The sequence below is a fragment of the Carica papaya genome, chromosome 7 (genome assembly GCF_054855325.1).
Source record: "Carica papaya isolate Zhongbai chromosome 7, ASM5485532v1, whole genome shotgun sequence".
In the NCBI taxonomy this organism is placed as follows: Eukaryota; Viridiplantae; Streptophyta; class Magnoliopsida; order Brassicales; family Caricaceae; genus Carica; species Carica papaya.
This window is the reverse complement of record NC_142315.1, coordinates 18,839,526-18,857,079: the sequence shown is the minus strand read 5'-3', so window position 1 is coordinate 18,857,079 and position 17,554 is coordinate 18,839,526.

Sequence of the window (17,554 nt, the reverse complement as noted above, 5' to 3'; positions counted from 1 at the left end):
ATTATGTTCATAAGGTACAAATGTATTTTTGTTTTAATTGCTATCGCCAAGGATAATATGATTTTACAAGGTAACTCGTATATTTTGAATGATATCAAATCAACTTATAATCGTGTAGTTTGTAGTTCAAAAAGATTTATAAAATTTTGAAGGAGACCACATATCGAAACAATGTTATTTTGGTAACGAGTTATTGTGTCAAATGGATATACATTGCTGATCTCGAATTCTCATTGTCAAACCTTTAATGAGGGGCTCTATTTCAATCAATTTACTTTTGTAAGTCAACTAGGTTTACAAGATAAAATTTCTAAACAATTATTTAGTCTTTAGATCACACATGATATTGAATGACATATTTCTAATATAAAAAACACTTGATTTCTAAATTTAAAAAAAAAAAAGCATAATCAAAAGACGATATAAACCTTGAAAGTCTAATCCTTACCTTCTCATTGTTGTAATATAAACTTTCGTATTTTCACCAATGTATTTTCTTTTTGTTCTCCTAGAACCCCGTCATATCCAAGCAATTATATTTTTGATATTTTCAAAAATATCTTTTAGAATAACAAAAAAAAAAATAATAAAATAGGATAAAATAATTCGAAAGTATTTTTATACTAGTTCTTTACTTTTAAAAAGATTTTATTATAGAAATTTTTTTATCTTTCCTAAACAATTAGCATGTCTAGCTGTCTAATGTGATTTTGAACTCCCTTCCCACAATTCTTTAAAAGTGCAACTACATCCATATGTATATGAATGTTTATTAAAATTGATTGTTGATTTATCATAATTGATAATTTGGCTTGATGTTTGTACTCAAAGCTCTAATATGCCTTCAACACCATTAGTTCAGCCTCGATAACTCTACCAAAGATAATATCATCATTAATGAATACAAGTTGACTGATTTACGGAGAATTATCATTATCTTAAAGTTATGTATTGAGCTACTATCTTTTCCTCTTTGAATCAATTTATATAACACAAACAAATAAAAAGAAAGAGAGTTTCCTTGTCAAAATCTCTTTCGTAGTAAAAAAATAATAATAATAATAATTTAGGTAACTATTAATAAAATAAGAAATATTTGAGATACATCTTGAAACTAACTCTACAAAAGCACAATTATTTCTAAGGATGATAGATAACCTACAACCTAATAAAGTTGAATCATTCTATTTGTCTTGTATTTTAGTTGGATCAAGTATAAACATATATCATTAAGTTGGGTTGAATTCATGTTTGAAAACCCAAAGACATAATTGACTCAATCTGTCTCTACCAATACATTTTTTAATTTAATTAAAATATATTTTTTGGTTTTTTTTAATATATTTAGGATCAACCTTTCAGCTTTACAACTCTTTTTACAATCTCTTGTAATCTCAATTACATTCTTTATTATTTTCACATCCACAATCTCATTCTTTCACTCAAATATCCTCCATTAGTCATGCCACTATCCTCATTCATAAACGTGTCTCATATGCTTCAACTTGCATTGCTTCTCATAACTTCATCAATTGTGTATTTACATTTGCTTCATCAACTTTTGTTGTCAACAAATTGCTTCCCTACACTTTTACATCTACTTCGATTTGACCAGTTTTAGCTTTTAACTTTGGTTCCATATTTGCTTCAAATTTAGTAACATAATGATGTTGTAGTCAGTGTGTATGGACGAACTTGAGAAAATGAGACTGTAATTAATATGCGTGTGGAGCATTAGATTAAGAGAAATGAGGAATAGATCTTTTAAGATCGCATCATATCAATTCATATTTTTCAAGAAATTAGATGGAGTAGAAATGGTTGGGAACTATTTAATCGTCATAGGTTCAAAAGGGTTTCAAGGTAAAGAATTTAAGTTGAGTTTGGGTTTTGAAAAACCAGTTGGAATTCAACCGTAAAAGAACCTATTCAATATGGTCATACGTCATGCTCATAAACAAATTAAAGCAAAAGATTCCTTCTTATTTATTGTTTTCCTTCAAAGATGATAAAACTATTTTTTTTAAATAAATAAATAAAAAAAAACAAGAGTGATTGTTAGTAATAATATGATATGAATAAAAGTATATTAAGTCGTTACTAAAACAGAAGAAGAAGAAGAAGAAGAAGAAGAAGAAGAAGAAGAAGAAGAAGAAGAAGAAGAAGAAGAAAAAGAAAAAGGTCTTGAACATGAGAATTTGATATTTTCTGCTCTAAATACATTTATTTCATTAATTTTAAACAATAATTTCAATAATTAAATTTTTATATCACATTTTTAGAATATTAAGCACACATATATATATATATTAATGTAATCTTTAGTGATAATTTCAATTGTCTTCAATTTTGTCTTGAGGAGGGAAAGTAGTTTCAGAAAAGAAAAAGTAAGAAGACAAATAAATGCAATATTCATTTAAGCAATTATAATCTGAATCTACTTTTTACTACACATTTTTAAAAAAATAATAATTATCAGCTTCTAGATTTCTTTTATCTTTATTTCTTTCTCTACTTTTGTTTTCAGTGTAAATATATATATATATATATATATATACACACACACACATATATAATAGATCTTCCATTCAGATACGTAAAGATGCGACCTCAATTAGAAAAAAATAAACAGAAGGACCCCATCCCTTGCTTTTATCATATTTTGTCTTCTTACTAAGATATTTTAATTTAATAAATTAAAATATTTAGTTGGAAATTGGGATTTTTTTTTTATTTAGGTTAATGAAGTCTTTCACAAAAGAATTGGAGAATTTTTAATTTTTAATTTTTAATTTCTCTTTTGTTTTTTCAATATCCCATTTGATGTGTGTGTGTGTGTGTGTGTGTATATATATATATATATATATAATCACTATCGGAGCTTGACCCACATGGAATTTGATTGGGATTCTTCCCTCTTGTATTGTATACTGAATTTAACCAAACCATGTTACCCAACTCAGTACATATTTTGTAATTATTATTACTATATAAATTTGACCTAGTTTAAATTTTAATTAATTTTTAACCCATTTAATTAATACAAATTAAAGCTTTGAAATCAGTTCTTTCTTATATTGGATATTTTTTCAAAGAATTGTAATTCACCTACTCTATCCATACGTAGACTTAAAATTAATAAAAATAATTATCACCTACAACATCTTTTACAAGCCCAATGTCCCAACAAAATGAGAAAAAAAAAAAAAAACAGGGTTTGACATTAACTAGTTAATTACTTAATAATGACCATAATTTTATTAAATTGGAATCAGACTAATGTTAAATTACATCCCTCTCCTTACTCCTAATCATGTAATTAATTACAGTTCAATTATTTAATTATAATAATAAGATACCCGCCCAATAAAAAATAAAAAATATTAATTACTAATTACTTCCCAATATGTCAATGTGATTAAATCATCATCGTTGATTTACAAGTCGTCAACATCAGTCAATACTCTTATTTCTCATTAATTATTAATAATCACATTATTTTGTACGTAGGATTTTATGAAAATAAATTTCATTGTAATTCACGAGTGCCCCACAAGTCAACGTGTTCTCGAGATTCCATGGCCACGTGCACGTTATCAAACTGGTCTCGTTATTTTATGACAAATTTATTTTTCTAATATTGTGAAACAGAAATTTTCACGTGTGCATTCACTAATTTTGTGTCTCCAAATATATAATACGATCCAGTCTTTTAGTTAATTATTGAAAATTTCTGTTTTGGTAACTTCAATTTTGAAGTAATTGTGAAATTATAAATATACAAGTTACATTCTTTTCTTACTAATACCATTGATTATGCACCTAATTTTGTTCATGTACATCGCGCACTTAATTACAATTATGACCCCTTTGAATTTTTAATTTTTAATTTTTTTTTTTTAAAAAATTTAGTATTACAAGCAAAGTTATTGAAAATTATAAATATATGTCAGCTAATGTGAACTACAAACCTTCATTTTTTTTTTTAAAAAAAAAAATTAAATTAAATCAAATCAAATGTAATTTTATCTATGTCTATAAGATAAAATTAAAAGAGAATCTAATTTTTTTTTTAAAGAGAAAATGACAAAAATAATATATTTATTGTTATTGTAAACAAAAACATATACTTATTAATTGAACACCACAAAATAAAATCATAAAAGAAAGAGCATATACATAAATATATAACTTAACAAGGCGCACATAACTTACTTAAGACAAAAATCTTGAAATCTTTTTTTTTTTGTGTCTTTAATCACAATTTATATCGTCTATGGTTTTTTTTTTATTTATTTATAAATTTTTAAACTGAGTTCAATTAAACAACATGAACGAAAAAATTTTAAAATAAATATTAGATTCATTCCATATATCTACTATTTTTTTTTTATCATAGTCTAATAAATATTTTCACATCTAAGCAAAATTTATAAAATTATTTGAATCTAAAATATCTTACTTTTATATATTTATAATTTTTTGCAAATAAATACTATTCGTTTTTTAGTAATTTCAAGAATTGTTTTAAAATACCAAGAAATCATAAATGAAATCCAATGTCATTTAAGAAAAGATAGATTTAGAATAGATTAAAAAAGATGGTGTACAACCACATGCACTAGCATCTCCTATAGTGTTATATGCCACTTCTCTTCTAGCACAACTTGTTAGGACATACTTTGTTTTCCTTTAAAATTTTTCATAACTAGATTTTTGCAATGTTTTCTTTTCTTAAAAAAAAAAAAAAATTGGATTTCTAGTTAAAATGTTTGTTTCATCTTAACATAAAATTGTTTATCATACAAAAATAGTTGAGATTAGGAATTCTTAAGAATTCTTTATTGCATAAAAATATATCAACTTATTCTCAAATTGAATTTTACTCATCAATGCTTTAAACTTACATAACTCTTTATAAGTTTTTAAAATTTTGTAATTTTGAACTCATCGAAATGATATCGTTGAGATATTTCTAAAGATTTCTATTATTCATTGTGATGCGGAACCTAAAACCAACCAGCGTGATAAAAAACTCACACAATTCTATTTAAATGCATCAAAAGAATTGATCCTATAGAAACTCCCATTACCTAACCCGCTATCAAGAATGATAGGAACTAAAGTCACTGAAAATGAAAGAAATAGAATAAAAAAATACCACAAGGTCGTACCTTGATAACTCCTTACTCAACAAGATGGTAGAAGAACATCTCTTGAAAAGAAACACTCTTAATATTATTGAAGTAATTTTTGAATATCTTACAATGAAGACTTGGTAACCTATTTATAGGTTAAACTATGTAAATAAAAAGAGAAAAAAAATCTCTTAATTTTAATTTATAATTACATAAGAAATAAATCAAAAATTAAAGTCTAATTTCCTAACTAAGATAAATTTAGTATTTCCCTTTAATTGAAAGGAATTGTAGCCAAATTAAGGGAGAGACATATTGTAAAGGCCCGGAACCTTAAAGAAAATGAATTTATAATTTCAATGCGGAAGCGAATAATATATTAGGGTTTACATTCCTTACACAGTAAATCAGAATACCCAATAGGGCTACGGGAATATCTCTACTACAATGGCTCGTAAAAAAGAAGCAAATAAATGACTTAAAATAAATAAATAAATATTCTAGGGTTAACCTCCACTAGCTCTTGAAGGGGTTCGGGAGGTAAATTACTCATAGCCTTCTTGCTGATCGGGATCTGGATCTTAATCCTCTTGATCTGAAATAGTTAATAAAAAGATGAGCTACACTAGTCCAATAAGAATATCACACTACTCACTGATACAGAAAACTGAAGATTGATAAAAATAAGAAAAACAACTAATGGAGCCTTTGCTTTAATTAAATATATTTAACTTAAAAATGTTTGTTTGATACTTACCGTTATGAGTTTTCTAAAAAATAACTTATAAAGACCCATATCCATACAACTTTTCATTTTCACGCACAAGAGAATAAGAAACGACAATTTTCCTCTCTTACTTGCTTATTGGTACCTTTGGGAGTCTATAGGGATGTCCCCCTACTCATGAACCCAATATCTAATTTTAATAATTAATTGGTCGTTCCCCATACATTGTTCGGTAATGGGTGCTAAACATTCTATCGCCTTGATATCTTGTCCGGTATGAGGGTGAACCATATCTCTCGAATCTTTCCAGTAAGGAACTTTCTAACCCCGTTCGACTGAGGTAACATTCACAGTAGGATTTTTTATGTACTAGGCCTGTCCGTCATTTCTCTAGGTACTTAGTAAATCTTTCACATAAAAATTTCCATCAACAAAACAACCAACAACTGCATACTAATATCTCATATTATATTTACAGATCAATTAGATGACATTTATGCAAACGATATAATTAATCATAATAAGGGATCGAGTAACTAGATAACCGAATAAACTAGATAAATTGATAAGACCAAAGAAATTATAAATTAAGAACATGCACAATATGATAACAAGCAAGTAGGACAGTACAAAAAAATAAACAAGAAATTAGAACAATTGTGAACTAACTGGTTCCGTCTCTACTAGTAACTTATAATTATTTTTAAAATTTTTTAAATTTTAACAAAAATACAAAATTATACATCGTTAAGTCTCATTTTACCATAACAGGGAATAGGATGAGGGATTCTTACCCAGATCGGTGTTTCAAGACGTCCGCTATTTACTGCACCTCTTAATGGGTCTCGAGTTTCCTGAATTTTTTCTGTGAAATCCAAAACACTCGTCACGTACCTAAAAATATCTCAAAAATCTAAAATCGGTGTCTAAAACTCTTTACGGGCAATTTTGGGGTTCCAGCACGGCGTCATCGTCGTGCTTCGACACCAACTCTGCCATCGACGGTGGAAGTTCGCCCCGACCTAGCTAGTTTTGACTAATTTTAGCCGAGTTTGGCTAATTTTACATGTATCCTTGTGGAATAACACGTTAAGGGGCCTCGATTGACCAAAAAATCACAGAAAACCAAACCTACCGGTAGGGAGTCTCCGGATGTGGTGGCTTTGTTGGTCCTCCTTTGCTGCTGGGGTTCCTTCTTATGCTAATCTGCACAGAAAAGAACGGTGAATACAATGATCAGAAAATCACGTGAAACGGGAAGCGAGAATGGGCTCATTGGAGGAATTTTTGGGTTTTGGCCACGGTAGCTTTGTCAGGCTTTACCCGTAGTTTTTAAATCACTCGTCGTCCTTCTTGCTCCGATATGGCCACAGGGAGGCTTAGAATTAAATTTCGAGCGAGTAGGGAAAAAGTTTACCTTTTTTGGTGGTCGGTGGTGGCTCCAGTATGGGGATGGTTGGCGGTCGGCCTTCTTCTCCATCACTTGGTTCTTATTCTCCGGTGGAGGTTGGCAGTTAAGGTTTAGATTCCCTACAATGCAAGGTATTTATATGCATCTCGCATCGATCTGGACTGTCCATTCGCGTTGACGTGGAGCGAGGAGAGATGTCTGATCTTTTTCTGTTTAGGCCGATTGCGTGGGCAAATCTGAGCGGTTCACTACAATTGATCTCATTCATCCGATCGTGCCTAAAAAAGAAACGAATTTGAGCCATTCACGCGCACGGGATCGAACCTGGGATGTCGGATCACTGGGCAGGTGGATCGCCTACTTGGCCTCCTGCGTGGCATTGATGTCAGCACGTTTTGACATGCGGCGTGCTCTGATTCGTCGAGGCTACTGACTGTACCATCCCACGTGGCTGAATTTTCTTTTTTTGCACTTTGACTCCCTGTTTCTAATTTTTCTTTCAAAAATACTTTCCGAACTCAAATTTTTACCCATTTTGGCTAAAATTATTTTCAATCTCGTCCCTAATTCATTTTTTCTCAAAAATACAATTAAAAAAATAAAATAAATAAAATAATTATTTTTATATAATTATTAGATAATTAATCTAATAGGAAAATTATCCCGGGCTGATTTTTGAGCCCAGGTGTTATAACTCTCCCCCTTTAAGAAAATTTGGTCCCTTAAATTAGTCACTCTCTCACTCAGTCGAACAGTCGGGGGTATTGCGCTCTGAAACTTGATTCCAGCTCCCAAGTGGCCTCTTCCTACGTATGGTTCTGCCATAGGAACTTGACGAAGGAAATTTCTCGGTCGCGAAGTACTTTACTCTTCCGGTCTAGAATGCCTACCAGAATCTCCTCACAGGATAAATCTTCTTGGAGTGAAAGGGGCTCGTGGGACAGGATGTGTAAGGTGACCGGGTTGTACTTGCATGGCATGAATATGTGGAACACATTATGAACCTTGGGTAGCTTTGGAGGTAGTGCCAGTCTGTAGGCGGTCATACCAATCCTGTCTAAGATCTCAAATTTTTCGATGAACTGGGAATTTAATTTTTCCCTCTTGCTAAACCTACTGATCTTCTTAAAAAGGGTGACTTTAAGAAATACTCGATCATTTTTTTAAAATTCCAAATCCCTCCTCTGGGTGCTGCATAACTCTTCTGCATACTCTGAGCTGTTTGGATATTTTTTCTAATTTTAACTATCTTGGCTGTAGTATTTTGTACAAGATCTGGGCCGAACAACTTTCTATCACCTACCTCTTCCCAACAGATTGACTGCTTGCAGGGGTGGCCAAACAATTCCTCGTACAGGGCCATACTGATACTTGTTTGGTAGCTGTTATTATAGGAAAACTCTATCAAAGGTAAGTGATCGTCCCAATGGCCCTAGAAGAGAACCTAAGCTTAGAGCATAGTTTCTAGTGTGCGGATCATTCTCTCTGATTGTCCATCGATTTGTGGGTAGAATGCAATAATAAAGAACAGTTTCGTTCCCATGGCTTGTTGAAAACTAGACCAAAACTGAGAGGTGAACCTGGAGTCTCTGTTGGATGCCATTGTCAATGGAACTCCATAGAGCTGGTCAAAAATTACCCATATAGTATTATGTCTTAAGCAGACATTAGGCAACCCAGTTACAAAATTCATTATGATATGTTTCAACTTCCACTCCAGGATTGGTAATGACTGAAGTAGCTTGCCTGGGCGTTGATGCTTTGCCTTAATCTGTTGATATACCAGACACTTGGAGACAAAGTCGACTATCTCTTTCTTCATCCCACTCCACCAAAACTGGAGTCCTATACCTTGATATATTTTAGTACTTTCGGGATGTATGACGAATTTTGAGCTGTGAACTTCTTTCATGATATCACTCTTTAGTTCACTATCATCTGGAACAAACACCATGTCTTAAAACCTGAGCAACCCATTGACAGAGACTTAAAATTCTAGATTTACTCCCTATTTTGCATCGTTTTTGAGAGTTGCTATGGTGGAATTGGTTGGTTGGGCTTCTTTTATTCTCTAGGTCAATCCGGGTTGAACAGTCAGGTGGGCCAAACATGTAACTCTCTTCAAATCCTGAAGTCATATATGTTGTGCAGCCCCTATTACCTTGCATTTAGAAACTATTAGGTGAGTTAACATACTTGCACTTTTTTTGCTGAGCGCGTCGGCTACCACATTACTCTTACTCGGGAATATTGCAATCGTAGTCCTTGAGGAGCTCTATCCAACACTTCTGATGCATGTTGAGATCTTTCTGAGTAAATATGTGCTTCAAGCTCTTATGGTCAGTATAAATGTCAAAAGTCTCCCATACAGGTAATAACGCCAGATCTTCAAGACGTAGATGATGGCGGTAAGTTCTACGTCATGGGTGGGGTAATTTTTCTCATGACCTTTCAATTGCCTAGAACTATAGGCTTTGACCTTGCCATACTGCATCAGTACACAACCCAACCCCAAGTAGGAGATATCACTATATACTATATATCCACCAGTCCCACTCGATAAAGTCAACATGGGTGTAGTAGTCAGCCGCTTCTTGAGCTTCGTATAGCTCCTTTCGCAATCTTCATTCTATTCAAACTAAACATTCTTCTTTGTGAGTTTGGTCAAAGGAGCGGCTATACTAGAAAATCCTTTCACAAACCTGCGGTAATAACCTACCATTCCCAGAAAGTTACGAATTTCTTTAACCGAGGTCAATTTCTCCTAACCAAGTACTTCATCAACTTTTTCAGGATTTACTGATACTCCATCCCTTGATATGATGTACCCTAAAAAGGTAGTATGCTCGAGGCAGAACCCACACTTGCTCAATTTTGCATGTAGTTTATTGTCCTTGAGAACCTACAAGACCTGGGTCAAATGACATGATTAGGAACTCATAATGTCCATACTTAGTTCTGAAAGCTGTATTGGGAACATCCTCTGTGTTGATCTTCATTTGATGGTAAATAGAACGCAAATATATTTTAGAGAAGACTTGGGCGCCTTGTAACTGGTCAAAAAGGTCATCAATTCTGGGGAAGGGGTAGTTGTTCTTGATCGTAACCCTATTCAATCCCATGTAGTCAATATATAATCTTAACGCATCATCTTTTCTTGCAAATGTGACTCCAGCATCCCAAGAAAATACACTATGTCGAATGAACCCACTATTTTATAATTCATTGATATGTTTTCTCAATTCCTCCATCTCAACCTGTCTCCTGCGGTAAGGGACAACCGAGATAGGTTGGGTGTCAAACTGAAAATCTATGATGAACTCAATGTTTTCGTCCACTGGTAGGCCGGGTAGTTCATCAAAAAAACATCCAAAAGATCTCGGACTACTAGAATCTTTTGAATACAAACTTTTTATTAGGTTTGCCTAATGTAGAGAAGATAACCGAGTTAAAACACTATATAATAAAGAAATTATCATGAGGGAATAATATTTATTTATTTTTTATTAACTTGTAAATGAATCTTTGTTAGGAGGGTTGAATACAAGTTTCTTGTGGAAATAATCTACGGTGGCGTGGTACACCACTAACCAGTTCATTCTTAGGATTACATCAAAGTCTCCAGTGTCAATCTCTATCAAGTCCTCACTCAATTTCCTATCTGCTGTATTTATGATACAAGCTTTGTATATAACATCTTCTAATTGTGTGCTACTTCTAAGAGTATACATAAAAAGTACAGAATCAAGTCTTTCAAGTGATACATTCAAGTTTTGTGTAAAAGCATGTGCGACACACGAATGTGAAACACCAGTACTAATCAAAACATGTGCAAGGTGATTACAAATAGTGTACATACCATGGATCACGTCCGAATTAGCTTCAACATTCTGCTAAGTAAGGTTGTAAGCTCTGTCCAAGATAAGAGGTCTAGCCTGATTCTAATTTCACGGGCACTCTCTTGCATAGTGTTGGGCACTCCCACATATGTAGCAGGTATTGTTGAGATAATAGCAGAGTCAATCTCTATGATCCTTGCCATAGTACTAGCAAGTCTTACCGCGTCATGTTATCAAAGTCTGAGGAGGAACCTGAGTCACTGGTTTAGGCCTCTTGTTCTGTTGAATCAGTGCAGTGGATGTTGGTCTGTGGTGTAAAATTGGGAGTCTGAGATTCCCCACTGCTGGAGGAAAGATGGGAAAGTTTCTCTTCACTAGCTGTATCTTAGCCAGAACGGCTAAATAGATATTAAGCCCAAATACATACAATTGTTGTTTAATTTCAAGACGGAGGCCCCACTCGAACTTCTTTGCCTTCCTGCCTTCATCCATCATGCTCTCAGGGGAATACCGGTCTAACTTTAGGAACCTTCAGACATACTCCGACACAGTCATATCACCTTGAACTAGATTTGTAAACTCCATTTTCTTTAAATGTCGGAGGTGTTCTGGGAGGTATTTTGCATTGAAGGCTATTAGGAACTATTCCCAAGTGACTGGAACGGGCAGAGTGGCCTGCTTGAGCTGCCACCAGCGACTTGCCTCTCCCACAAGCATATAGATGGCAAGTACAACTTTCTATTTGGGAACCACCCCAAGAGTCACGAAGACCTTCTCTGTCTCAGCTGCTCAATACTCGACTTCTTTAAAAGAGGATGCCCTTGCAAAGACAAATGAGTTTAGTCTTTTGTACCTTTCAATGTAGCCTGGGTCCATCATGGGTGGAACTGAGTCTCGTGGAAAAGGGACTGGATTATGCTGTGGAGAGACTGGGTGGCCCTGTGGCAGTGCCGGATGATATAGTAGAGACACTAAATTGTGTTGTGGCAGTGCTGGATGATACGGTGGCAGAGCAGGGTTATATCGAGGTGGTTCTAAATTTTCGTGCTGCAAGGGTGACTCAAATTATGGCAGCGGGGGAGGGCCAGACAGCTCCCTCACTTCCTCCCGGGCTTGTTGAACAGAGATGAGTCTCTCCAATATCTCAAAAAATTCGTCAACATCCTCTCAAAACAAACCATCCCGGGCTGATCGGTTTAGTGGGGGTCTTCCTCTCCTTGTATCCTTATATATGCATTTCACAAGGAAAGGTTGAGCAATAGTTTATATTTGGTATTTTTAAGTCTTTGTATAAGGGATGGTTCCGAGGACCGCAGCTCTGATACCAATTATAAAGGCTTGAAAGCTTAAAGGAAATGAATTTATAATTTAAATGCGGAAGCGAATAAGACCATAAAAACTATAAACTAAGAACATGTACTTTATAATAACAAGTAAGTAGCACAGTACAGGAAAATAAACAAGAAATCAGAACAATTGTGAACTATCCGATTCTGGCTCCACTAGTGACTTGTAATTATTTTTAGGATTTTCTAACTTTTCACAAAAATACAAAATTATACATCGTTAAGACTCATTTTACCGTAACGGAGAATAGGGTGAGGGATCTTTACTTGGATTAGTATTTTGAGACGCTGCACTGTCTACTACGCCTCCTAATGGGTCCCGAATTTCTTGAATTTTTTATATAGAATCTAAAACACTCGTCAGTACTTAAAAATACCCCAAAAATCCAAAATCGGTGTCCCAAAACTCTTTTCGGCCAATCTTAGGGTTCCGGCACGGTGGCGGTTCGCCCTAGCCTAGCTAATTTTGGACTGTTTTGGCTTGTTTTGGCCTGTTTTACACGTATCCCTGCGAAAAAACAAGTTAAGGGGTCTCGGTTGGCTAGAAAATCATAAAAAAGTTAAACCTACTAGTAGAAGAGTCTCCGGGTGCGGCGGCTCCCTCGGTCCTCCTTCGCGGCTGGGGTTCCTTCTTCGGCTAACCTGCACAAAAAAGGATGGTGAGCACAATGATTAAAGAATCGCATGAAATGGAAGTAGTAAGGGGCTCATCAGAGGAATTTTTGGGTTTTGGCCTTGGCATCTCCACCAGATTTTATCCGTAGTTTTTGACTCACCCATTATCCCTCTTGCTCTGATATGTCCACAGGGAGGCTTGAAATCGAATTCTGAGCGAATAGAGAGAAATTTTACCCTTTTTGGCGGTCGGCAGTGGCTCTGGTGCGACGGCGGTCGATAGTCGATCTTTTTCTCTGGCACCTGATTCTTCTTCTCTGGCGGGGGCTGACATCTAGAGTTTGGGTTTCCCTGCGACACGAGGTATTTATACCCGTCCTGTGTTGATCTAGACCGTCCATTCACTTCGACGTAGAGTGAGGAGGGATTTCTAATCTTTTCCTTTTTAGGCCAATTACATGAGCGAATTTGGGCCATTCCTTACAATTAATCTTGTCTATCCGATCGCGCCTAGGAAAGGAACAAATCTGAGCTGTTCACGCACGCAGTATTGAACCTGAGCCATCAGATTGCTGGTCATGTGGATTATCCGTGTGGCCTCTCGCGTGGCGCCGACGTCAGCGTGTTTTGACACGGACGTGCTCCTGTTCGTCGAGATTGCTGATTAGGCCATCCCACGTGGCTGATTTTTTTTTTGTGCACTTTGAACCCGTGTTTCTAATTTTTCTTTCAAAAACATCCACTATACTCAAATTTTCACCATTTTTTTCCAAATTTGTTTTCAATCTCGTCCCTAATTAATTTTTTCTCAAAAATTCAATAAAAAAATAAATAAATTAAATAATTATTTTTATATAATTATTAGATAATTAATCTAATAGAAAAATTACCCCGTGCCGATTTTCAGGCCCGGGTATTTATTACACATATAGGAATAGATTAAAAATTAAAGACTAATTTTCTAACTAAAATAGATTTAATCTTCCACTTTAATTAAAAGAGATTATGGTCAAATAAATGGGGAGACATATGGAAATTTTGGGTTGGCCATAAGGTCTTTTTTGTGGCCAATTCCCTCCTCTTTGTTTCCACTTCCCTCTTGTGCTTGGATAGAGTTGAAGATACCACAATGCCCTTGATGAAATAGGCTTAACTTCTTCTTCCATTGGATGTGGCCTTCTCTTTATAGTCCATATCCATGCTCATATCATCCCTTCCCTCTTCTAAAATGATTCATTCTCGAATCATACACTTTTTATGTAGGAATTTCACCAATATTATTTTATTTAAAAAAATATCCTGCAAAACATCACTATTAAATAAAGAAGGTTTTAGGTGAGTTAATATTTTTTTCTTCAAAGAGGGCCTCCTTCGCTAATTTTTTATATGTAATATTTTCTCTTCATGTTACTTAATCTTTCATTTCCTCTGGACTTTATGGAGTTTTTGAGCTATTATTGATCTTTGAATACCTCCTTAGATGATAGTAGTGCAAACGTAAAATTCTGATTATTCATGTTAAAGAAATAACAATTCCTACAACCATTGTAAATTACACACTTATCAGACTATCAGGGTCTTCCCAATAGGATATAACTAGCATGCATGGAAACAACATCACAACGTACTTTATTAGTGTATCCCTCAATAGAGAAGGAAACTAATACTTGTTTAATCACCTTTATCTTTTTACAATCAGTCAACCACTGCAACTTGTAAGGGTGAGGATGATGCATGCATGTTAACTCAAGTTTATTAACTAGGGTAGTACTAGTAACATTTGTGTAGCTACCCTCATATATATTGAGACTACATACCTTTCTATTTATAAGACAATGAGTGTTGAAGATATTCTCTCTCTAGTTACTTTCTCCAACTTGACTTGGATATTCAGAACTCTTCTGATAACAAAAGGCTTCCCCTTAGGCTAGATATTCAACACTTTCCTCAATATCCTCAAGTATGGCATGCTATCGTTGTCTTCGCTCTCACAATCATTGGTATTATAAACTCCGCCATCATCTCTCAGTAATATGATTTTCTTATTTGGGCATTAAAAGGCGATATGCCTGATTCCGATACACTTAAAATATTTAATTGTTCTATACTTTGAGATGAGTTAGGTGTCTTACCTTTTGTATCAGGTGGTGTAGACTTATTTTTTCTCGTATGTTCCCTTGTTTTCTTTTTTCTTAGGTCATTCTGAGCTATAGGTAGGGGTAGCATATGATGTGCCCTTCCCTTTATACCCAACTTGTCTCTCAATTTTCATGACTATGTGCACTATTTATTCCAACTCCATATAGTGTTGTAACTCCATAATGTTGGCAATCTGCTTATTAAGTCCTCCCAAGAATATTGCCATGGTTACTTCGGGAACTTCTTCAATATTGGCCCTAATCATGGTGATCTCAATCTCCTTATGATAGTCCTCAATGGACATAAATCCCTATGTCTAGTGTTGCAATTTTTGATGCATTTCTCTATAATAATAAGAGGGTATGAACCTAATTTGTATGATGACCTTCATCTCTCTCCAAGTGGAGATTTGTCGTTCCCTGTTATGCCGTTTAATGAGGATTAATTAATCCCACCACACTAAGGTATAATCAGTGAATTCTATAGTTGTTAACTTAATCTTTTTTTCTTTGTTGTAGTTGTGGCAGTTGAAGATCAGCTCTAGTTTTTTCTCCCACTCCAGGTATGCTTCTACATCATTCCTACCTTTGAAGGGTGGTATCATCATTTTGATGGAGCTAATATTGTTGTCCTTCCTATCTTCTCTCCTTCTAACCTGGTCTTCCTCCTCATCATTACATGACCCGACCTCATTTTCAGGATGTTGAGTTCTAGGCTGCCTTGTATTAGGGGTCCCGTGTCTTGCTTCACTTCGACCATTATTCAAGTTATCTACATTCTGACTAAGCCATGCTAATTCTACGTGAATAGCCTTCATAAGGAGTATTATGTTGGTAGGACTTTGATGCTCACTTGACATTTTAATAAGATTTCCTATAAAAGGGTTAGTAAAAAAAATTCATCACCAGTTCTCTCGTATTTCACTCACTTGGCTTTTATCATTTGATAATCTCACTCACTCTTGTCTTCCCTCAAATTGAGTGTTTGATAGATTCTTTTGAATCAAAGTATTCTCAAGTATTATTTTAAGACATCGCAAGGAGTCCTATAGAACAAATAACACTATAATATTAAAAGTAAGAATGTAACACAGAGAGAAAAAGATAATGTGTTATTAATTATTCTAAGCTCTAAGATGTAATTTAGATCCTTAGATATATAAAGGAACTAAAGCTTAAAACAAAAAAAGAGATTGAGAATAGAAAAAAAGAATTAACGGTTTATAGAAGATGTAGGATTCGGTATTAACCCAAGAAAAAATTCAAAAGATATTCCTACTAATCTATTCTTGATATACATTGCATTTTATATAAAAAATGTAGCATTTAATAAATTGTGCAACTGTGAATGCACGTGGTTGTAAAAAAAATGTAGAATAAAAAGGAACTTTTGCCTTATGAATAGTTGATTCTTGCACCGTTTCAAAGAAGGATGGTTGAGTACAAAAAAAGTAAGTACTTTTCTGATTAGTATTTACTTGAATGGATTTTTTTCTTTTGTTTCCTTTATTTTCTCTCTTTTTTTTTCTCTTTTTTTTTTGTTTTTACACAGGAAAAAAAATTGTAAGAAAAGTATATTAAAAAAAATTACTCAACAATGATTTTATCAAGCCATAAAAGGTGTTAATTAACGTTATGTCTTGCTCATATCAATGTATGAGATAATTCTTGTTTTTTTGAATAGATGAACAAAAAAATAAATAAATAAAGAGTGCAAGAATTTAAAAGTGCAAAAGTAAAATATAGTAGATTTAGATGGAGCCAAAGCTCTGATACCAAATGATGTGGAAGCTAAAATCAACCAGTGTGACTAAGAACTCACATAATTTTATTTAAAGGCATCAAATGAATTGATCCTATAGAAATCATCTCTACTTAACCCACTATCAATAATGATAGAAACTAAGGTCACTAGAAATGGAGGAAATAGAATGAAAAAACCCTAAAAAGTCGACTTTGATAAGTAGATCCACTCCTTACTCAATAAGATGATAGAAGAATCTCTATTAAAAATAAACACTTTTAACATTATTGAAGTAATTTTTGAACGCCTTACAATGAAAACTTGGTAACCTATTTGTAGGCTAAGCCATGTAACTAAAAAGGAAATAAAATCTCTTAATTTAATTTGCAATTACATAGAAAATAAATAAAAAATTAAAGACTAATTTCTTAACTAAGATAGATTTAATCTTTTCCTTTAATTGAAAGAGATTGTGGCCAAATTAAGGGAGAGACATAGAGAAATAAATTAAGAATTAAAAGTTAATTTCCTAATTAAGATAGATTTTAGTCTTTTTCTTTAATTAAAAGAGACTGTGGTCAAATAAATGAGGAGAC